The 23045-nt window shown below is 49.2% G+C and overlaps 1 long non-coding RNA gene across 1 annotated transcript in view; it reads right to left on the bottom strand.

Annotated features, from left to right (window-relative positions):
- Window positions 1-983: 983 nt before the first annotated feature.
- LOC121817961 (uncharacterized) overlaps window positions 984-23045 on the bottom strand; it is a 52900-nt gene continuing 30838 nt past the window's right edge. Inside the window, exon 3 of the long non-coding RNA XR_006058049.2 lies at window positions 984-3290. This is a non-coding gene — a long non-coding RNA (uncharacterized LOC121817961). The remainder of the gene's footprint in view (window positions 3291-23045) is intronic.

Genomic DNA, 23045 nt, shown 5'->3' with positions numbered 1-23045 from the left:
TAGGCTGATTTAAATGATTTTAGGACTGCAGAAATCCATAGTTTTGTATAGCTAATACGTTGGCCTTAGATACTACGTTTTGAGGATGTATATCTTGCATTCAAATGCACTGCAGACCTCTAGCCACAGCTGCAAATACGTCGATGCCAAGAGACAGTCTCTGAGAGAATATAAGGTACATATCCTATATTTTGTTTTAGGTAGGAGGAAATGGCAACCCACTCCAATATTCTTGCCTGGAGAATCCCATGGATGGAGGAGCTTGGTGGGCTACAGTCCACAGGTCGCAAAGAGTCGGACACGACTGAGCAACTTCACTTTCACTTTGCAACAAACTGTGATCCCACCTACACTGACTTCTCTTTTTCCCTTAATAAATGTTAACATTTTTTTACATTTTATCTATTGATTTATTTATGGCTATGCTGGGTCTTTGCTGCTGCACAAGCTTTCCCTAGTTGCAGAGAGCAGGGGCTACACTGTGGTTGCAGTGCGTGGGCCTCTCATTGCAGTGGCTTTTCCTGTTGTGGGGCACAGGCTCTAGGGCATGGGTTTCAGTAGCTGCTGCACACGGGCTTAATAGTTGTGGTTCAAAGTCTCTAGAGCACAGGCTCCGTAGCTGTGGCGCACGAGCTTAGCTGCCCCTCAGCATGTGGGATATTCCCAGACCAGGGGTTGAACCCACGTCTCCTGCATTGGCTGATGGATTCTATACACTGAGCCACCAGGGAAGGCCTCCCCTACATTTACTTCTAACCATCCTTTGCTTCAGTGGCCTCTGCTCTAACTTGGGAAGGTTGGATGAGGTCCATGGCTTTCAACTGTGGGTGCACATTAGCACTAACTAGGAAAGTGTTTTTAAATACTAATGCCTCTACTCTGACCATTTAAGTCAGAATATTTGGAGTGGGTATCACTCTAGTATTAAGTGGTCTGCTGAATGTAAAATTTAGAGTCCCCAAAGAAAAAGAACACAAAACTTATTTGAAGGAGTAACAGCTGAAAGGTTTTTATAATTTTATTAAAAATATAAGTTGACATATCCAAAAAATTCAACGAACCCCAAGGTAGGATAAATACAAAGAAAATCACATCAAGGCACATCACAATCAAGTTAACGAAAACCAACGTTAAAGAGAAAATCTTTAGTCAGAGAAAAATGTTTCCCTATATTGCTTATAGGGAAACTTGACTAAAAATTACAAAGACTACTCAAGAGAAACTATGCAAGCCAGAAGACAATGGAACAATATCTGATGGATAAAGAGGAAGGGGAAATGACTATCAACCTAGAATTCTATATCAAGTGATAATATCCTTCAAAAGTAAAGACAAAATAGAGAACTTTCAGATAAATAAAAACTTAGAGAAATGATTATCACTAGCAAACATGAATTTTAAGAATTATTAACTAAAATTCTTCCAGCTAAAATATCAGACAGAAATCAGGTCTACACAAGCAAATGAAGCATATTGGCAATGCTAAATATGTGGGTAGATTAAAATGTACAGCTTTTCATTCACTATTTTTAAATGTAGCTGACTACCTAATATAAAAATAGCAGTATACTATGGAGTTTGTAATGTATGTGTAAATAGAATATATAACAACACTAGCACAAAGGACAGGAAGGGAAAAGGAATTGCATTGTTGGAAGGTTTTTACATCATACATAAAGTGGAATTATATTAATAGAAAGTAGACTTTGATACAACTGAGCGACTTCACTTTCACTTTTCACTTTCATGCATTGGAGAAGGCAATGGCAACCCACTCCAGGGTTCTTGCCTGGAGAATCCCAGGGACGGGGGAGCCTGGTGGGCTGCCATCTATGGGGTCGCACAGAGTCACACATGACTGAAGCGACTTAGCAGCAGCAGCAACAGACTTTGATAAGTTAAACATGTATATTATGAATTCTAAAGCAATCACTAAAAACGTAAAACAGAGCTATAGCAAATAAGCTTACAGAGAAGGTAGAATGTAGCACTGACTACAAAACAGAACACGGAAAAAAGTGAAACAAGGAACAAATGGAAAAAATAGAAAATAAATAGCAAGATGATATATTTGAACCCAATCTACCAATGACCATTCCAATTCAAAGGCCCAAGACTGACAAACTAGATTCTAAAACGCAAGACCAAAATACACACTGTCTGTAAGATACACACATAAATACACAGATATAGACAGTTTAAAAATAAAGGATAAAATAAAATATACCACCCAAACACCAATTTTAAGAAGGTTCCATTCAGCTATAAAGTCAATGATACTGCGATAACTTTGCATGATGACAGGTGGTAACTGGGTTTATTGTGATGATCATTATATATCGTAATGTGTATAAGTACCAAGTCACTATGCTGTACACCTGGAACTAACGTGGGTAGATTATATTTCAGTTTTGTAAAAGTAGCAGTAAAAGAAGTGTTCTATTGTCAATATAGCTCAATAAAAAGTAACAAAATCATTGTTTTAATTTTGGAAAAGAAAGTTCTATTGACTACACTGATATCAAGTAAAGTAGATTCCATAAAAAGGAATATCACTTAAAGACAAAGGGGTATGGTAAAAATATACAGTAAAACAATTTTACACCATAAATTCAAGGGCTTAGAGAAAATACATAAATTCCTTGAAGGGTATAAGCTACCAAAACTCATTCAAGAAGAAATGGAAAGACTGAATAATCCTATATCTCCTAAGCAAACTGAATTTACAGTCATAATTTTCCTACAAAGAAAGTATCCATTCCAAAAGTTTTCCTGGTAAATTCTATTTTTAAAAATTAGAAATTTTTAAGCTATTAAAAAAAAATACCAAATCTATCAAACTCCTTCAGAAAACAGAACGAGAAAACCCTTCACGACTCATGAAGCCAACTTATCTTGAAGTCAAAACCAGAAAAAAAATAGTAAAATAGAAACCTACAGATTAATACTCTTCATGGAGCAAAAACACTTAAAATATGAGCAAACTGCATTCAGTGACATACAAAAAGAACAATACACTATGACTCAGGGATTTATCTAGGAATAAAAAGTTAGTTTGATATCCCAACATCTGTGAAATCATATGATTATCTCAAAAAATACATTAACTCATTTGACACAATTCAATATCATTTATGGTAAAAACTTAACCATCTCGCAAGAATATATATGTGCATGTGCTTCTGGGGACACTTTTCTTTGCATGAGGTCCAGGACCTTGCTTTCCTCCTTGTACTGGCCCTTCTCCCCAGGTTTCAATCATGCTGAGGCCCAGAAGTCCAGTGTCAGGCCTGGAAAAAAAAGAGGCGGTAGCTGAACACTTAGTGGATTCATTTTCCAAGTCAAAGGCTGAGTCTTTGAGTAGCTCAGAAGTGGCCCAACATCCCCCAACCCAAGGTTCAGTGGGGAGGGTGGTAGGGGTGAGCAGGCTAGGAGTTCTAAAGCTCTTTCTATTGATACGCTAGAATTTTCACTGCACTTCAGAAACTGTTCACTGACCCATAGATCCTCTGAGCATGGCAGGAATCTGGAACAAACCTGTCCTTCCCTTACATGCAGAGAAACTGAGGCCCTGACAGTTCCGCAAGTGAAAAAGTGGAAGTGTTAGTCACTTAGTCGTGTCCGACTCTTTGCAACCCAATGGACTCTAGCCCGCCAGGCTCCTCTGTCCATGGAATTCTCCAGGCAAGAATACTGGAGTGGATAGCCATTCCCTTCTCCAGGGGATCTTCCCAACCTAGGGACTGAACCCAGGTCTCCCGCATTGCAGGCAGAGTCTTTACCATCTGAGCCACTGCACACGGGTTAGAGGAAAGGCAAGAACTCTAGCCAGGGACAGGGAGAAGCAGCCACCACCCAACCACCAAACACAGACTTCCTAATGTCACCCTGGGTCTTATATTCGATTATGAACATTTATAAACTTATCAAAAGGTAGAGATGGTATCATTAATACCCGCAGATATATAACTGTCATCTAGACTGAACAACTGCTAACATCTTGTACTATTTGCTTATTTTTTTTTGCTAAAATATTTTAAATTACAAATGTCACTATCTTTCACACTTAAATTCTTCACATTTCTTTCAAAAATAAGAGCATATTCCTATGTTCATTACAATGTCATTAAGATGCCTAGCAAAATTTTTAAAAATTTCTTCATAATGCCCAGTCTCGCTTTGTAGCAGATGCTGCCGGCATCCGTCCCATCTCTCCTGGCCCTCCTCCCTAGAAGTCAGTTGCAGCTACAGCAGGGCACACCCTTAGTTACACACCCACACTCCAGCTCCAGCACCTGCATGTCCATCTGAGGGCAGGCTAGTGCTGCACAACTGTTTTTCCCATAAGGCGGCAAGCTCAAGTGCCAGGCAGTTAAGCCCCAGGAGCAATCCTCAACCACTGAGGGACGGGACTCGGTCACTAGGCGCCCAAGCCTCCTTGCCCTTTAAAGGGACCCTGCTGAGTGTGCTGTGTGCAGTCACTAAGGGGGGCCCAATGCAGCTGAGCCCTCACGGCCCATAGCAGGAGCCTGCCTCCTAACTCAGCCTGCACTGACATTCCTCCCCGGCATCTCACACCCCAATTCCAGTCTCAGCATCCACTTGGGGGGACTCCAAACTAAGACAATGTTCAAATTTTTCCAACTGTCTTAATCATCATGTGGGGTTTGTTTCTGTTTTATTTATTTTTTTTTTTTTTTTACTTTACAATATTGCATTGGTTTTGCCATACATCAACATGAATCTGCCACGGGTGTACACGTGTTCCCAATCCTGAACCCCCTCCCACCTCCCTCCCCATACCATCCCTCTGGGTCATCCCAGCGCACCAGCCCCAAGCATCCTGCACCCTGCATCGAACCTAGACTGGCAATTCATTTCTTATATGATATTATACGTGTTTCAATGCCATTCTCCCAAATCATCCCACCCTCTCCCACAGAGTCCAAAAGACTGTTCTATACATCTGTGTCTCTTTTGCTATCTTGCATACAGGGCTATCATTACCATCTTTCTAAATTCCATATATATGCATTAGTATACTGTATTGGTGTTTTTCTTTCTGGCTTACTTCACTCTGTATAATCGGCTCCAGTTTCATCCACTTCATTAGAACTGATTCAAATGTATTCCTTTTAATGGCTGAGTAATACTCCATGGTGTATATATACCACAGTTTTCTTATCCATTCATCTGCTGATGGACATCTAGGTTGCTTCCATATCCTGGCTATTATATGCATTTTCAATAGGTCAAAACCAAGAGCCTAAACAATGTGAGGGGGTGGGGGTTGTGGAAGAGGTAGGCAGTTGGGAACAGTAAGAGGACATCCTCAGTTCTGTCACTGGGCCTGGGCTGCTTGACCAGAGGGACTGGACAGCTCTTGGCTTTGCCCACTCAGCTTCTGAGCTCCCGTCCGACAGAAACTGCTCCTTCCTGACTCTCCGCTGCTGGCCCTGAGGTGGGCACGTGAGCCAGGGTCCCCCACTCCTCTGGCCACAGGCACTGGTTCATGGAGGGGCAAGGGCCCTGGTGAGCCAAGGAGAGTGGTGCCAGGATCGGGCTGAAGCCACTGGGGAGAGAGGTTTACTGTCTACCCCAGGGACGGGGGAGCCTGGAAGGCTGCAGTCCATGGGGTCGCTGAGGGTTGGACACGACTGAGTGACTTCACTTTCCCTTTTCCATTTCATGCATTGGAGAAGGCAATGGCACCCCACTCCAGTGTTCTTGCCTGGAGAATCCCAGGGACAGGGGAGCCTGGAAGGCTGCAGTCCATGGGGTCGCTGAGGGTTGGACATGACTGAGCGACTTCACTTTCCCTTTTCCCTTTCATGCATTGGAGAAGACAATGGCACCCCACTCCAGTACTCTTGCCTGGAGAATCCCAGGGATGGGGGAGCCGGGTGGGCTGCAGTCTATGGGGTCGCACAGAGTCGGACACGACTGAAGCGACTTAGCAGCAGCAGCAGCAGCCAGGATGTGAGCCTGGAGCTGCTGGGGGCGTTTCTGCTACCTGGGGACAGCCAGCCTGAGGCCGAAGTCAACACCAAGAAACAGACTGAGAGACGGAGTTGACAAGTCCGCACAGAACCTGGGTCCAGTCGTGCCTGACTCCTGGCAGCTGAGTCAGTCACCTGCCTTTCCACTTGAGCCCAGCAGAGCTGAATTTTTCTCCCTCCCGACAAAAAAGTGAGGGCTGACTGCTACAGAGTCAGAGTTCTTTGTTCTCAGGGAACCCCTGATTTCCCACCTCAGTGGCAGCACCTGGGTCGTACACAGATGTTCACCAAGGCGGTCAAGAAAAGTGTCTTGAATGGACCAGAACTCACCAGCAAACCAGGTCAAGTTCCCTCCATCATCATCCCTTGCCTCCTTCCAGCCTGTTGTCTGCACTGCCTATAAAAATAGCCTGTGTGTGCCCATCACTGCTTTACGAGAATTCCCCGAAGACCCATAATACATAGTAGTTTATACCAGGCTGCGTCCCAAATTTATTTTAAATACAATAATAGCTGGCAAAAGGAGCAAGTCACTTCCCTCGGGAGTGAGCCTAGCCTACCGCCTACCAGCCACCTCCCTTGAAAGGGAAATTACACGCTCTGGGAATGGCCGGCCACTTGGGGACTCACAGAAGCCTAGGAACAGTCCCCTTAGGGCCGCCGTGGGTATCCTCTGGCAGGAATAGGCTCCTGCTGGTCAAGCACCTCCTTCTGTGCCAGACATTGCACCGAGTGTTCCACACACACTGTGTGCGTCTCCTGAAAACCATCTGGACAGAAGGACCACTGACCTTATGGGACAACTAGGAAAACACCAGGCCAGAGAGGTGAGTGACCCCCCAAGGGCACAGAACATTTGTGATGGAGCTGGTACTGGAGTCAATTCTAGATCTAGAAAACATGCTTTTCCCGCAATGCCTTTATCTTTTCCCACTAACTTTAGTAGAGGTTCAGTAAGTACGCAATATGGCTGTGAACAGAAATCCAGTTGTCTGCACACTGACCCTCTAGACAGTGAATTGGGCCATGGGACCACACAGATGTTGTCCACATACAGAGAACATGTTTAGAGAAAAAGGGCTTCCTGAACTGGCTGGGCTTCTTTTCAGGAAGTCTGGAGCAGGTACTGAGCACCCCTGCTTTTTTTTTAACAAGGGTCCTAGGCGATTCTTGTGATTAAGCACCGTTGACCGCTGTGCCATGGGGAGCTGTGGAAGGAAGTGCCTGCGACACTGCCCTTACTCAGACTGAAGTGGAGGGAAGAGCAACGCCTAGTTACTGGACATGGTGGGGGCGAGTGGGAGCGAGGGAGGGAGAGACAAAAAATGAAAGACGTTTACTCTGCCCATGTCAGCAAACAGAGGTGGGTTTTTCTTTTTCCCCTTGAACCAAATGATGACTTTAGAGAGTTTTCTTCTCTACCAAGACTGTGGGTATGGGGCTGTTGAGCAGCTCTCACTATTTGAGACAATAAGATATTTATTTGCATCTTCTATCTCACTTCTCTCAGCATCATCTCTGCTGCAAAGTTGATGGACAGAGCCTTCAGCTCAAAACTCAGAGAAGAGAGAGCCCAGGAATGCCTCAAATGTCTGCTGCCAATCCCCAGTGTCCAGGCCCCCCTGTCGGTCCAGGGAGCCACGCGCATGCGTGCGACTCTCCGGGAGAGCCCAGGTCTGAGCAGATCAGGACAGCCTTTATCTGGAGCTATGCACCTGGACATGGGAGGAGGTCTTGGACTGGGAATCATGGAAGGGTGTAAGCTTCCATTTCTACATCTGAAAATGGGGATGACAGTTGTGTTTTTTCAGTCTTCTTGTGATAATTCATCACAAGATGTAAGTAATGCATATAAAGTGCCTAGATTTAGCTAAAAATTTTGGCTATTATGCTACCTGTCGTTAGTATTCTCACTTCATCTAAATGCAGATTCTACCTGCAAAGATCCATTTGCTTTTTCACCTGACTCTGAACACAGAATTATATAGTGTCAGGGGTGGAAGTACCTTCTAGAGATCCCTCATCTAGTCAAACCTTTTGATTCCAGAGATGGGAAAAAAAAAAAAAGAAAGAAACAGAGAGGTTCAAACACTTAAGAAAGTCACACAGAAGTTGGTCTAGAGCCAAGACAAGCCCCAGCCCACCCAGCTCCCCGTTCCCCACTACCCCACCAGCAGGCTTGACAATTTCTCATACTGCAGACATGGTGAGTCTAACAAAAATTTTGATGTATTTAAAAAAAAAAAAAGATTGATTTTGATGTTTTGAGGCTTCGTGAAACCAGCAATTTTAATCAATTTTTCAAAATTGCTAATTTCATCCATCCAAGGAACTCACACACAAACAGAAGGGCTGATTGAAATTTAAATGGCGGCTGGCTTGTTAGCTGCAGGCACCAGGCTGGGTATTTTCATATGCAAGTCTGCAACTGTGTCCCGGCCTGGCAGCAAGAGGAAGCAATCTCCGGGAGACACTCGAAGGCATTAAGAATTCAGGCAGCCAAAATGAGAAGCAACAACATGAAATGATAAAACAAAGACAGATCATTATTAGCGCCAACATAATGTGCTCCCGTGTCCTCCGATCTCATTTAGAGCCCTGCCCGTTGTCTATTGAAACTATAATTAGGATGATAGGAACCAGAGGATTAAAGTAACTTTCTCCCCCGAATTGCCAGGATTTCAAACGAGCGAGATGGGGAGGAGATAAACCTGAGAGAGATTTTAATATTCTGGGCTGCAGCTCCCAGGACAGCACAGGCTGACAAACAATGGCTGGTTCCTGCCCGAGGCAGCCTGGGGACGCAGCGATGTTACATCGCTGTCTGCCCCACCTCTGGGATGGCAGGACCACCTCCCTCCCCAGCCAAACCCGCACCTTTGTTCTTGATACCTTGCGCTCCATGACCCCTTCTGAGGTCTGACTTAGAAACCCTTTGCCAAGCCTCTCATTTCCCATAGGCTCTGCTGGCACGGCCTCTTCCCAACATACCTGCCCCACCTATTGCCTAACCTCCTGTCTGGCCTGGAAGGTCCAGAAGGCAGGGACCACTCCCCACCCTCCCCACCATCTCTCACTTGAGACTCTGGTGCCTTTAGTTAGATGCTACTTTCCCGCCTTAGTCGGGCTCCTCGTGGCCACCAAGGTGACCCTTCTCATCCCTTCTATCTAGAAACCCAATATGGGACCCACTCCCCCACCCATAGAATAGCACTAACCCCAGCAAACACTGAATCTCTTTTCCATCAGTCCCCACGCTGCCTCTCTGGCCCCTCCTGTCCCCCTCTGATGGCATGGGACCACTTGCCCACCTGAATAGGCTGCATATTTTGAAACTCAGTCTGGCGCACAAGGCTCCAGCTCACTGCTCCTTTATCTGGCAAAATTCTAGATGTCCTTTGCTGTTCCCTCCTCTTCACAGAGCCCCGAGGGAGTCCATCGTTCCATCCTCGGAGCACCCATAGGGCTGTCCTAATCCTCCTCAAGCTGTGCCCTCAGTGTTGGGAACCACATGGCAAGCCCCCAGCGGAATTTAGTTCTGCAAGGGGAAGGACCAGACTGTGCTCAGGCTCATGTTGGTGGAATCCAGTGCTTGGCCAGAATCATGAAATCAAAGTTCAGTTTATACTGGTCAGCCTGGACATGTTGGTCGGGACCGCAGAGGCACTCAGCCTGGAGAACTTGTCCCTCCCTGTTTCTGCTTTTCCCTGCAGGTCTCATCCACCTGAGAGGGTTCCCTGTGTGAGTGTGAATGGGGGTGTGAGAGAGAGTATGTGGGAATGTGTGCCTGGGGTGGGGGCACACACACGCACAAGGAGAATCCGGACCAGCTGGGCCGTAAGGAACTCTCGCTTCCTGGGTGAGGCATCTATACAAGGGAGGAAGAGGATTGTCACCACCTGGGGTCAGAGGGGCAGTCAGCATCCAAGTTTCAACAACCATGTGCACGAAGTGTAATGTTGCCTCTTCCAGGCCTCCAGGTTCCAAGTTCTCAGATGCCTCAAGAGCTGATCTGGAAGCAGCAAAAGAGCAGCATCTGACAGTCCTTCGTCAAGTGTCCACTGAGCAACCAGGAAATGCCAGCAATGGTGCTAAGGGCTGGGCCCTTCCTGGTCTCAGGTTCCCCACCTGTGAAATAAAGGGGAATCCAAATGGCTAAGGGCCCATGCAGCGCTGACACTCTGACCTTTAGTTACTGCCCATTCAGGGTGTGGCTGCTTCATTCCTTCACCTGGGCCGGCAGGGGACAAGCTTTGTGGTCCATCAGGGAGAACTCAGCCTTTCTGAATGGCCTCCACACGCCTGCACTTAGAGGGGCGGAGAGATGGGGAATGGAAGCGCTTCATTCCCGCTCGAGTGACATGGAAACTGAAATCCAGGGAGGTCAAGGGAGGACCAGCTCGTCCCTGGAGAGGTCCCACCAGGACCCCAGGATCCTCCCACCTGCCCTCTTTCTTTTGTTTTCCTACATAAAACTACTCATTGTCTCTGAGAGTTGCGGGGAGGGCAGAAAGCAGCTGAGAACCCCTGTCACTTTCCTCATCCCCTCCTTTAAAAGATAGGATTCCTCCGCTCAGAGAAAAAGCATGTGCAAATGTGAGTTTTCTGTCTCTGCTTGGTGTGTATGTGGGTGAGCAGGTTCACACGAGGGGGAACGTGTGTGTATGAAGGCAATTAGATGTGAACTGTGTGAGTGAAATCAAGTGAAAGTATATGGGGACATGTGTGTGCATGTGAGTACACCAGCAGGTGTCTGTGGGCGTGTCACTGTGTGAGCAGCATCATGACTGTGTATCCAGATGTGCAAGTAGGGATATGTATACCCATGTAGGTATTTTTGTACGCTGTGTTTGGGATTGAGGAAAATAAAAGGCCATAAGAGGCACATCCTTCTTAAGGTGAAAACCACATAGCCTGATTCCAATGACAAATGTCGATGGCTTTTCCCAAGACCTCTGTCAAATAAAATCATCCTCATTGGCTGACTCACACTTCCCACATGACCTCACAGATCAGACAAGGAGCATCAGCTAATGTCACACGCAGGCTCCCCCTTCCTGGATGCATTCACTGGATCCCAGGCACTGAGGAAAGCATGATGCAGTCTCCTTAGAGTTCCACAAAAGGTAGATTTCCTTAGAGTCAGGCTGATCCAGAGGCAGCTTCCTCACCTGCAAACTGCATGGATGGTGCCCACCTGGTGGGGTTGCTGTGAGGGTGAAGTGGGGCAGCAGGCATGTGAGGCCCAAGGCCAGCACCTGGCACACAGTAGGTGCTCAGCCACGTCACCTGGGCTTCACTCTGACCACTGAGGGACCTGGGCTTTGGCTGCCAGGCATCATGAACGCCCACTTCTTTGGTGCTGGCCCAAACAGGCTTTGGCAGGGTCACCCCGACCCAGCAGCCCCTCATTGTACATGCCCCATTAGCTGCACAGTGCCCCAAAGTACAACGGGAATGCTTCCTACACTGCTTCCTCTGCTAAGTACCTCTGTGACAGCTTCTTGGCAGGAGCAGAGCACCAAGGTTAACATATGTTAGGAATACGTGCTGCAGGCATTCCACCTCAAGGTGGAAGCAAGAGGGAACCGCACCTCCTCAGGGCCTCCCCTGAGCCCGCAGCCCGGAAACCTGGTTGCCCCAGTGTCTCACGCAGCCTCAGCCCGGCGAATCTCAGCCTGGGATGAATCTACCCAGTCATCTCGTCTGTCTTTCCCAGAGTTCAGGACATCCTCCGCTGCATCTCTGCCCAGTTACCATCCAGCCTCAGCTTATATATACAACCACCCACAGGACACTCACCACCCCAAGGGGAAGCCAAATACCCTTCTAGCACTTTCTCTGGGCCAGGCTCCAAACAGGATACTAGGATGAGGTTGAGAGAAAGTCACAGCCTTCAAAGGGCTTGCATTCAATAGGTGAATTTCTAACTAACATCGTGCTGAGGGCAGGGACTGCCTGTACACTCTCCCTTCAGGAGTCCTGCCCCACCTTTCCAGCATGTTCTCTACCATGTTCCCCAGCATGTTCTTCTCTCAGAAATGGCAATGACCAGATATATGGCAGACCACAGTCTAAAGCTTTGCGACCCCATTAAGGTCCTCTCCCTGCCACATCACAATTTTACCTTCTTTACATCAAATATCCAGGGCCTAGGGGAAGCCGAGAGTCACCCCCACACAGCCACAGTAGTGTTTGGCCCCAGAGGCCCCCATCTTCTGGGAAGCACACTGGTCTTCCTAGAAGGGCAGAGTTGGAGTATTCCAGGTTCTGAGAACAGACATCATTTGGCCAACTTGTGGATGACGAACTCGAGGCTCTGAAAGGACATGTGATTACTCCAGAGTCACACAGCTGAGGAACCCCAGCTCTGGTTGTACACTAGGTCAGCATGCTACAGGGTGCCAGGGTTTGGTCAGTGAGGCCAGTGGACAGTGGCCTATGCAGGAGGCTAAGTTCATGGGTGGTTTCTACTGGCCACGATGCTGCCGAGAATGTCCTCTTAAGTTGTTCTACTTATGAGTTCCACGTCTCAGTTACCATCCCATGATATCCGTCATTCAGACTAAAAAGCCTCATTGACTGAATCTATTTACACTAAGTGACATCTGTGCTCAGGGCTTCCAGGAAGAGTGAAGTGAAGATGGTTGTGGGGGTGGGGGGACAACAAAGAAAATGTAGTATTTATGTTAAACAATGCTAGCTGCTGCATTAGGAAAAAAAAAAAATCTCAGAGACTTAATAGGACAAAGTTCTGTCTCTTGATCATATTACATGTCTAATGCAGGGCAGTAGGAAGCTCTGATCCACACAGTGATGCAGGGAACGAGGCTGACAGAGGATCTGGCATCATGGAACTCTGCCACCTGGGTCACACAGCATCTGTGGTTGCTGCAGAGGGGACAGAAAGGGATGGAGGACTCCTGCCAGCTCTTAATCGCCTCAGCCAAGCAGTGACACATGTCACTTCTACTCAGTCTAGAACTAGTCACCTAGCCCCACCTTCCAGCCAGGAGGGCTGGAAATGTGAGGGATGAGCATGGCATCTTTGATGAGACGTCTCGACATGGACTCTGGACGCACGGATGTGACTCTGGACCCTCACAGATTCACTGTCTCTGACACAGACATTTTGGCCCCACTCCTCCAGGGACTTACAAATTGGCCAGGGAGAGAAGAAACTGGTCCATGGCTTTGCGTGACACTGGAGGCCAGAGAAGGGAGAAGTCCATGAAGAGGATAAAGATAATTAGGGAAGGCTTCCTGTAAGAAGTTGACCTAGAAAGAGGTACTCATTCAACAGCAAGGTAGGAACAGCTAAGATCTGCTGGACAAGTCTCAGAAGAAGGAGAGTAGACGCTATGGAAGAAGGGAGTTTGGTCAGGTCTATGGGGATAAAGAATGAAGCCCTTGAAAGATAGTCTAGGGAACTAGGTTGGGAAGGGGTGGGCAATTAGTATAAAATTGACATTTAGGGGAAGCAGAGGCTCCCTAGGGAAGATTAGAAGCAAAGGACATTTAAAAGGCTCTTCTGGGAATCCTGGAGAGAGGAGATGAAGACAGAGAAGATGGCACTGGGCAGGGACCAGACAGGAGAGACATCTTAAATGGAGCCGGCGAGTCCCCAGGCCAATCAACCAGCTGGTGACGGAAATACCTCTGAGCCTGCAAAATCCTGACCTCCATCCCACGCAAGAGCTTCCAGAAAAACTGCAGCATTAACTCCACAAGACTGTCTGTTCAACAACTGTGCTGAAAATGAGATGATTTGATTTGGGGAGGTAAAGTACATCTTGAAGATAAATTCTTGGCTCTACTTTTAAAACCTCTCAACTGGGTTAGAATAGCTGGCTCATCCTTAATGGATGGAGCTGGGCACTCCCTTCCCCTACCAGCCACTTGAAAGGATGTGAGGACACACGAGGTCTCCCTTTGGATGGTACATTTCTCCCCTGCATGGGGGTCAGATTGCACTGGGGCTCGGAGTCAGGGAAGGGACATGCCTGAGAACCTGGATTCTAGAAGGCAAGAGGGAGCAGGCCCAGCCCCTCTACAGAGGAATCTCTCACACCTCAAGCCCATCTTCTGTTCAAGAGCCACTGACACAGTCTAGCACCTGGACTGTGTCCCGAGGTCACAGGTGGGAAAGAAGGGTGAGAAGGCGTGAAGTCATGAGCAGCAAAGACCTGGGGGGTGGGGGTTGCTTGGAGGGTGGGTGGTCAGGTTTTAGTGATCAATATCATCTGCTTGGCTCCTGAGGGTAAAATTCCAACAGACAAGTGGACTCATTGGATTTACAAGGAGGCTCAACTTTCTAACAAACTGACCAATGAAATGGGCCACCTCAAGGAAAAGACTGCAGTCTCCAACGCTGGGAAGCCCAAACGCCAACTTCTCAGCTGTTATAAAAAGGGGTCAAACAGGAGTGAGGCTAATGCCCTGGCTATTCTGAAGTACTTAGGGGCTTATTCACAATCCCAGGTGCCTGACAAGTCTGCTCATTGCCGTAGGTTGTGGCATGCCATGTATCACCACATCTGCTATGATTGCTAAGGCTGAAAAAAGGATCAAAGTTTGGAAGGATTTTTTTTCAGTGAGTGGATTCAGGGTTACAGCACCGTTCTAAACTACATGTTATCTTAACGTGCTTTCTCACGTGGGATGAAAAGAAACAAAGCTGTGGATGGTTAGCACACCAGAGCACTGCTTTATCAGCAGCTCAAGTGAACAACCCATTCCTGATATGAGCTGACTGGGAATCAACACAGAGCTTTACGGCCTTGAAAATAAGAAGGCAAGCACCACCTGTGTTCTCAGCAAAAGAAATGAACCTGAATTTGGAGAAGCCTTTAGATCAATCCTTCAGTGTAAGAGATACATCAAGGAGAGATGAACTACTTCAACACCACCACCAGAAAGAAAGCAAGCAAGTCCTGAATGTGGGACATTCGAGTCTTCATTGAGCCAAAAGCAGGCAAAATAAGGGAAGGGGAGAAGAGGGCAGAGAAGCTGTTCTGTCTAGAGCCATGAAAACCAAATACACGGAGAGGATCGCGTTTGGACCAAAGTCAAAGTGCCTGAAAACAAGGACGTTCTTCTGAACTAGCAGAAATATTTGAATACAGGTTGGGGGCATTAGAGTAGTAAACACAGTGCCCTCTGAGTTGTGAGTTTTCCAGGCTGGCTGGTGGGAACAGAAACTATAGTCATTCCCATGTAAGCTCCATGCTCTATTTCTGAAAATCCTTTCAGTGGTTTTTCCCGGGCCTCAGGCAGCCTCCTCACATGCATACGCTGATGAAAACCCCACCAGTACTGGAGGGGAACTCTGTGCAGCTTCCTGGGGTCCTCTCTGTCCCTCCCCATCCAGCACTCCATCAGCTGCAGTTTCCCTGCACCCTCGGCTCCATCCCCTCCAATCAGGGAGTCCACCAGCTCCTTAGGCCTCCCCTCCCTGTGCGGCAGCAGCCAGGGACTGCTCCAGGCAGGTAACCAGGGGCCGCCATAGAGCTCACCTTACTTGTTTCCCTTCCCTCGGGGATCACAGCACTTCACTTACTGATGCCCAATGTCTTGAAAATTGTGGTTTCGTGTGTTCTATTTTTTGTTCAGACAGGAGGCTAGATCCAGTGCCTGTTATTCCAAGTGGGCCAGAAGCGAAGTCCCCCCAACAGCTTCCACAAGTGGACAGAACAAGAAGGACCAGGTACATTTCACAGTCCAGGACTCCAGGGCTCTGAGAAGCGGATCAGCCTGCCAGCCCTGACTTACTATGGACTTTAGCCCTGGGCTGTATTTCAGGGCACTTTCTGCTGCAATAGGCTCCTCAGGTAGGCTCTCCTGGTAAGCCTTATGCTCAGCTGGGGTCTGCACCCAAGATGGGGCCTGGCCTTCTGGGGAAAGGCACTCTTCACTGGGTTCTGGAGAGCTGGCGCTAGCCTTCGCTAGTTGTTGAGTTTCCGTCAGCAATTTTTTTCCCCCGTTATCAACACGAAATAAAATAAACATTTGTCAGACTGGAGGTTTTTGGCTTTCATGGACTGTTTCCCATCTGTCTCTTTCTTTCCTTCCCTCTGCCCCACTCCCTACCTCTCATTCTCACCTCCTGCCTCCCCAGGCTCGACAGTTCCACTGCCATTCACCCCTAGTGCACGCAGGCGCACGCGGGCACACACACATACACACACACACACACACACACACAGGCTGTGTTCTTTGTTCCGGGAATCACTTGTAGTCTCTTTCTTTTCTTCTGATTGCTTTGCTTTCTTTCTCCCTTTCTCCCTCATCGCAGCTCTTTTCTGAGCATCTTTCTATACTTTGGCATGAAGCACCAGAATTCTCCTTCCAACCCTGCCTCTTGCTGGGTGACCTTGAGCAAATCACAAAAGCCTCTAAGCTTTTATTTTCTCTGAGCCATAAATCCCCACCAGGTACTGAGAGAGTGGGACCAGAGCCCCTTCTGCTGACCACCAGCCACTGTGTTGCATGAGGCACACCCAAGGTGAAGGTGCAAGGACCTGGGCAGGAGCCCAGGTTCTGCTGCTCCTGACTGTGTGGCCCTGCACAAGTGTCCAGGCTCCCCAAGGGTCTGGTTTCTAACCTGCAAAGTGGATGGAAGGATCCTGCATGACCGACATTGTGGGCCAGGTGTTAGGACTCACTGCTCCCCTGGGGTGACTTTCACATTTGACACAAATGCTTCATGGGGTTCTGGTGGCACGGGGACACATGTGGTAATGAGACGACCCCAATCAAGCATGCTCAGGGAAAGGGGATGTGCTCTGGGGACAGAGACCCTGGCCTAAAGCCTTGCTATCACTTCACACATCCCCCTGCTGCTGCTGCTGCTAAGTTGCTTCAGTCGTGTCCGACTCTGTGCGACCCCAGAGAAGGCAGTCCACCAGGTTCCCCCGTCCCTGGGATTCTCCAGGCAAGAACACTGGAGTGGGTTGCCATTTCTTTCTCCAGTGCATGAAAGTGAAAAGTGAAAGTGAAGTCGCTCAGTCGTGTCCAACTCCTAGCGACCCCATGGACTGCAGCCCACCAGGCTCCTCTGTCCATGGGATTTTCCAGGCAAGAGTACTGGAGTGGGTTGCCATTCCCCTACTTAGCCCAATTTGCCTGATACAAAGAACAATGCTCATAGCTAAGAATACATATATAAAAATTATTTTATCTTTTGGGTCATCTTGAGAAAATTAGAAAGATATAGTAGAGTGTATTAACAAAAATTAAGGAAAATTTTTAAAACAACTTATACTCCCTTCACTCAAAGATAACCAACAACCTGATTTTTCTTTATATATATATATATATATATATAAAGTGTTGTCTTATATGCATTTTTATCATATATATATAAACACAAGTACACATATTTTGATATTTTAGACAGGAAGGAAAACACATAGATGCATGCTGTGGTAAGAATTTCATAAGTCACATTGGTATCTTTGCAAAAATTATCACTTTCATTATTTTTCTATATGTGAAGTTAGTTTCTTTCCTGAGTGCCATTCTCCCTGATGGCAGAAGTCCCAAGCAAACTCAGTCACTTCAAGCTTTCTCCTCAGTAGACGGAGATTTCAGTGCAGTCTGCTGAGAACTTTTCTCTCTCTACCTCACTGTTCCTGAAAGGCTGGTCTAAGATGCCCATGAGGCTGGGACAGGAGCTATGAATAGGGGTCCAGAGAAGGCACCTGGTCAGCTGTCCTGCACTGGCGCTCGGCCGTGGACACCCACGATATCATCCACGTGTCCCCGCTGAGCCGGGCCACTTGGTCCCTCAGCTCATTCATGAGGCCCTTCATGGTGCTGCCGCCTCCTTGTGTTACCTCTCAACAAATACACACCTTGCTCAAAGGAGCAGGGAAATGCAGCTGCCCGTGGTCTGAAGGGCAGCTCCCACAGGTCACAGCAGCCTGTGGGAGAGGCCAAGGAGCCAAGGCGCCCAGAAAGAAGGAAGTGAACTGCTTCCTGCTTTACAAGGCCAGTTTGCCATGTGCCATTAACATCATGCCTGTCCACATACCCAGCTCACCCTGTCCCTGTCTACTAATTACAACAATACCAACCCAGTGCTCACTAGGGCAGGCACTGTACTAAGTAACTCTATGTATAATAACTCACTGCATCCCCACAACCACCCTGTCAGACAGATTGTTATCATCCCTGCTTTTATAGTAAAGGAAACTGAGCCCTCAGGAATTTAGGCATCTCATCCCAAACCACACGGCAGGAAAAATGCAGAACTGAGATTCCCCGCTAAAATAGCAGGACCCTGAGCTCACACTCATGACCAACATGCCATGTGTCCATGACTCCCCTGCATAAGCACAGATGCACAGAGACATGTTAGGTCCTACTTTTTCCACTTTGAGATTATAGCACTGGAACAACTGTCCTCAAATTAGGCCATTGGGAAGGGTCAGAGTCCCAGAGATGCCTTCATCCTCCCTTGTTTGGCTGGCCAGCATGGAGCATCCACCAGGGGCATGCCAGGCGCCACAGTACAGAGCAGAACCAGGCATGGTCTGCCTTCCCAGGCAAATCCAGCCCCTGGGGAGGAAGACAAATGAGATTTCCCCTGGTGAGACAGGGAGGGTGACCACCATGCCTCTCTCACAGAGCTACTGTGCAGACAAGATTAGATAATTCGCCTAAGTGTGCAACACACTGCCTGCATATGCCACTGGGTAAATATCACCTATCAACAGGATTTTAAAATGTCACCACCCCATGATACAGGGCAAAGGAGAAGGGCATGCTTTCCTAAATGGGCCCAGTTGAGCAGTGACCTAGGGAGGAATTCATTGGAACCAGCCACCAGACAGCAGATGCTTCCACCTGCCTGGGAGCTGCCCAGGGCTCGTCCCAGCCTCTACGATAGGATGGGAGGGAGGCAGTTTAGACAGTGCTCCAGCCTCGGGTCTGCCGCACCACCAGGAATCCCCAGTCATTTGAGGGTTCCTCCTCAAGGCTTGTAGGCTCCTGGGTGTTCCCTCCCATCTCTGCATAGCATGAACAGAGAGAAAGTTAAAGGGTCCATGGGGCAGCTAGCTGGGCATTGGTGGAGAGGAGTTCCAGCCCTCCCACAGGACCTGGAGCAGCTAGTCCTATGTGTGGGTCTGGAAGCAACCAGCATGCCTTTCTTTACAGCGGGAGTGAAGGAGACATAGGCCAGTTGTCTTCCAGCCCCCATGAAGTCTGCCTTCCTGCTGCTGCTGAGAAGGGCCCTACACAGAACTCCTGGAGACCCGCCAGAGGCGGAGGCGGAGCCTGCTTGGCACCAGCTCCTGGGAAAAAAAGCTGCAGAGAGCAGCCAATTCCCAGAAACTGGAGCCCGGGGTCTTGGGCAGCAGGGACCAGACTGCTCTCCCCTGAGCTGCAGGCCTGGGAGGAGCGCGTGGGCAGAGAGATGGGGCGCTGTGAGTGGCACATCCAGGTCTGAGAAAGGCCATCCCGAAGTCCCCAAGAGCTAAGCACTTCTGCTTCCTGGCTCCCTGCCCAACCCCCAAGTCTCAGGAGCTGGCAGCCACACAGAGCTCTGGCCCTGGGGCGCCAGCCAAGGCTGACCCAGGCACAGGGATTTCACAGCAGGAAAGAAAAGCTGCCCCTGTCCACTTGCAGGGCTGGTCCCACACCATGCCTTTGTCCTCAAGGAGAGCTGGTCACAGACCCCTGTCCCCAGCTGACCTCAAGCAAGTGGAGGCTCAAAGGGTGGAGGTGAACTGTCCAAGATCACAGCAACAGGCCAGGACTCGCAGCCCGCCCTCCTGCCTCTCTTCCTTCTCTCTCAGTCTGTCCACACTAGTTCTCCAGGCCAGGCGGTAAGTCACACTGAGAGCTTCATGCAATTAGCTCTAAGTGGCACAGGGCGGAATGGGAGCCTGAAAGGGACAGACAACCTGGCTTTCGATCCAGGTCCTACCGCCCAGCTGCTGCATGGCCCCGGGCAAGTTTATTTCCCTCTCTGATCTGCCTCCTCATCCAATATAGGAGATCGATACCTGGGATCAGTCACACAGATGAGGCCGTGGTGGACAGTGAAGGAGCTCAGGCATAGAACAGTCCTGGCTGCAGTCACTCTTTCATGCTTTGTGAGGCTAAACAGAGGCAGGACCTGGGTCCAGCCTAGGCCGGCTGGGGCCGAAGCCATGAGAACAAAGACAAGCTCTCCATTTTCTCAGCAGGAGATCATGAGCCCAGCCACTCACCTTTCTGGGCATCAGTTTTGTAAACGGATACAATAACACTCAGAAGGTTGCTGTTATGATCAAAGCGCAAGTATAAAACACCCTCAAGAAGGGTAACTATTAGCATAAATATTACCCTATTGGAGATAGCCACGTAGCCTCACTTGACTTCTTCAGGCTGTGAAAATAACAAACATCTTTTGACACTGAGTTTAATATATAAAAGGTTGTCTTAGGCCAAGGCCACCCCATTCCCACCCCGTGAGGCAGGGAGATGAACTCAACCACCTTCAGTTTTCTCTGTTTGCAAAACTGAAGATTGAGGCCCAAACTTTGAGGGACTAGGATTCCCATGTCTAAGCTGAGAGGATAAACCCGGGGATGCACCGACTTCAGACAGACAGGGAGGGAGACATGGGGTGCCCTGGCCCCATGCACACAAGAAAGGGGACCCCGGGGCACACTGGCTTCACACAGACTGGTTACAGAGCAGAGGAGCTTTTCAGAGCAGCTTCACAAAGAGCTAAGTTGGAGACCAAGAACCACCAAATCCCCCACGTGGCACAGGCAGGCCCAACTGAAGCCCCCTCCCCCCACCGCCTGTGGCTCAGGCCCATCTGGCAACCCTTTAAATAGGGCAGGAGTGTTTACAGGCTGCAGGCCTTGGCCCGGAAGCCTGAAACTCCCCTGCTTCCTCAAGGCATCCGGTGGCCAGGTGGGGTGGATCCAAGGCTGCAGAACGCAGTGAGAAGACCCAGCTGGGCCCGAGACTTCCCTCTTCTCCCGAGGTGGAGATCAGGCCTGCTATTGCCCCGGGTCGGCTCTGGTATTTTGATCCTAGGAGAGATCTTAGGGGGAGGGTAGCCGCCGAGAACTGAGTAGGAATGTGGAGACCCCAGGGTGCAGGTGGAGCTGTGCGTGTGTGCTCAATCGCTTTACCCATGTCTGACTCTTGGTGACCCCATGGACTATAGCCTGCCAGGCTCTTCTGTCCATGGGATCCTCCAGGTAAGAATACTAGAGTGTGTTGCCATACCCTCTTCCAGGGGATTCTCCCTACCCAGGGATCGAACCCTCATCTCCTGTGTTTCCTGCATTGGCAGGAGGGTTCTCTACCCTTAGGGCCACCTGGGAAGCCCGGAGATAGAGCTAGGCTGTGCAATGGCCTGTGGGTATGCCAGTCACCACTGCTCTGCTAGGAGGTGAGAGGAGCCACAGGAAGGAGGGCCAACACCTGGGGGGCTTTGCAGGAAAAAGGGAGCTGTCAGGAGGAGCAGAAGACCAGTTCCAAAGGTCTGCAAGGAATGAAACATGGGTGCAGAAGTCTTCGCTCAAGTATGGGGGCAGGTGTGCCAGCCGGGGACCCCCAGAGCCAGCCCTGCTGTGAGGCGCCCTGTGACTGGCACCCTTGCCTAGTGCTAGAATCAGTCACCTGGAGTCCACCTTTGTGGGAGAGGGAGTCCTCTTTCTCACTTACTTGCCATAGTCAACCCTCCATCAAACCCCGCTAGTCTTGCCTACTCCCTGTGCTCTGGATCTGCCCACTTCTCTTGACCCCACTTTCATCTCCCCTGCCTACCTCACATCGTCTCCTACCTGGACGCTGCCCCAGCTTCCCTACTGGTCTCCCCGCATTTCCTCTCCACCTACTGCAATCCATCCATCCCTCCCCTTTTCCACGTGACAGGGCCTCCCCACTGCATCTCTTCTGCTGACTTCTGGGTCCTCCAAGACTTAGCACATTGCCCAGCACGGTAGGCGCTCAATAAACATTTGTTAACTGAATGAAAGGAAGGAGGGACGGGAGGGAGGGAAGAGCAGCAAGGCCTCTAGCCCAAAAGAAGTCAGACACCAAAGAGGGAATCCAGGAGGTTGGCTTAAACGCCAGGTCAGCCAGAACATTTCACTCCCCTCACTTTAACCCAGGTGGCAAGCCTGCTGGGCACCAAGCTGGGCTTGTTCTTTCCTAGAGTCTGTGAACGAGCTTTATAAGGGGCCCCTGCAGCTTCCTGGTCCCTTCTCCTTCTGTGACAAGCCACTCTGCAGAGCCCGCACAGGGAGTCAAGTCTTCACTCAGACACCTCCAGGGACAGCTCAAACCCATCAGCACCACCCATGTTGAGTATCCTCTGCCTCCCAGGACTTGGACAATCCCAAAGAGGGCTATTCAGTGACACGCTCAAGCTGACCAGCACCCTCACGGTAGAAGTCAGCTGTCCAGGTCCCCAGGTTTCCTTGCTCCACAGACCTCGGCCACTGCTCTGCCAAATCAGCGCCCCTCCCCACCCACCCTGGCTGCCTGCTCTAGCCTCATGCCAGTTGGTTAATGCCACTCCTTTAGTTTGGAGCCCAGAACTAAACATAGCTTTCCTAGGGGCCCTGGAGGGAAGCTGGCCAAATGTGGGGAAGCTGATGAGAAGAATGAACACCTCACATTTGTGCCAGCGGTGGACGCCATCACCTGGTGGTTTAGACATTCTCAAGAGCTGCCACTGGGTGAGGGGAAGCTTGACCTCAGGCAGGGGATGGGGCTGGTCTTATGCTAGTGCTAAGGACGTATTTTGTCTGTTTCCAAATTCACCACTGGCTCCATCTGAAAAGAATGGAGAGGGAGCCAAGTTGCAATCCTCCTCCGGCACCACCTCGTCTCTTCGCCACCTGCAGACAGCCCCATCACCCCACACTGCCTCTGAAACAGTCTCCTAGGGGAGCTACGGGACCTCACTGCAACCAGGGTGAGCTTAATAACATCTTAATGCATCATCCTCCCAGACGAATTACCATCAGCAGGATCCAGGATTTAAGCCAAAGCAGCAAAGCTATGGTGAGGGGATTTCCGGCGCTGGCC

The sequence above is a fragment of the Ovis aries genome, chromosome 25 (assembly GCF_016772045.2).
Source record: "Ovis aries strain OAR_USU_Benz2616 breed Rambouillet chromosome 25, ARS-UI_Ramb_v3.0, whole genome shotgun sequence".
Taxonomy (NCBI): Eukaryota; Metazoa; Chordata; class Mammalia; order Artiodactyla; family Bovidae; genus Ovis; species Ovis aries.
The sequence above is the reverse complement of the archived record's forward strand: the minus strand, read 5'-3'. Positions and strand labels throughout refer to the sequence as shown.